The sequence below is a fragment of the Octopus bimaculoides genome, chromosome 17 (genome assembly GCF_001194135.2).
Source record: "Octopus bimaculoides isolate UCB-OBI-ISO-001 chromosome 17, ASM119413v2, whole genome shotgun sequence".
Lineage (NCBI taxonomy): Eukaryota > Metazoa > Mollusca > Cephalopoda > Octopoda > Octopodidae > Octopus > Octopus bimaculoides.
In genome coordinates, this window is record NC_068997.1 from 48825824 (window position 1) to 48826806 (window position 983).

The following is a 983-nucleotide window of genomic DNA, read 5'->3' on the forward strand; positions in this document are numbered from 1 at the left end:
CCCATAAAACATCGTTTTATGTTTACTCTAACTTGTAAAGGTTTATATTTTTTATTAAGTAACATTCTTATGTTTCAGATTTTATATATGACTGTTTAATCATGCCATGTACAAAAGAAACCTTGGAACTGTCTGGATTCCAATGAGGCCGTATTGTGGGGCATTCTGAAGCTGGACATAGCGTTAAATCGCAGAAAACCTTACGATCCTGTTTTCTACAGTTAATAGAGTGATTATGCAATTCACTAAAGAGGGGGAAATGTACACATCACCTTGCTCAGATCAAACAGGGCCCTCTGACAGGACCCTTTTCTTTGTTATGAGAAGTGTGGCGAATAATCCTCGTTGCAAGGCTTCTAACATAGCAGAGCAAGTTGATGTCTGTCCCAGAACAGCTGTCAGGTATCTCCCCAAACTTGGTTACTATGACAAAGCAGCAAGAAGGAAGCAACTTCGTTGACCAGCCAACATCAAGCGGAGAAATGATTGGGCCAGTGAGATGGTGGAGAGGCCACTAGTATTTTGGGACTCTGTCATATTTTCAGATGAGACCAGATTTGCTGTATTTCCCGAGAGTGGTCGAGTGTGGGTCTGGAGACTATGTGATCAAGAATTTGATGCGGAAAGATTGCAACCAGCAATGAAACACAGCAGCTATCCTGTGATGGTTTGGAGAGCAATTTGGAGCAATGGTTCATCAGAGCTGGTGGAGTGTGAGGGAAAGATAAACTCAAATAAATATGTGTCCTTATTGCAGAAAAGATCCTTCCAATCTGCTCCAGTGGTGAAATGATTAAAGAAGACTTCACTTGTGGAAGATGGGACTCCTTGTCACACGACTAAAATAACCGTAGATTTATTGGATGAGAATAGCATTAAAAAGCTTCCATGGTCAAGCCCGTCACAGGATACAAACCCTATTGAACACGTCTGGAACATAATGGATAAGACACTTCATAAAAAGAATAAGAAAGCCTCTTCAA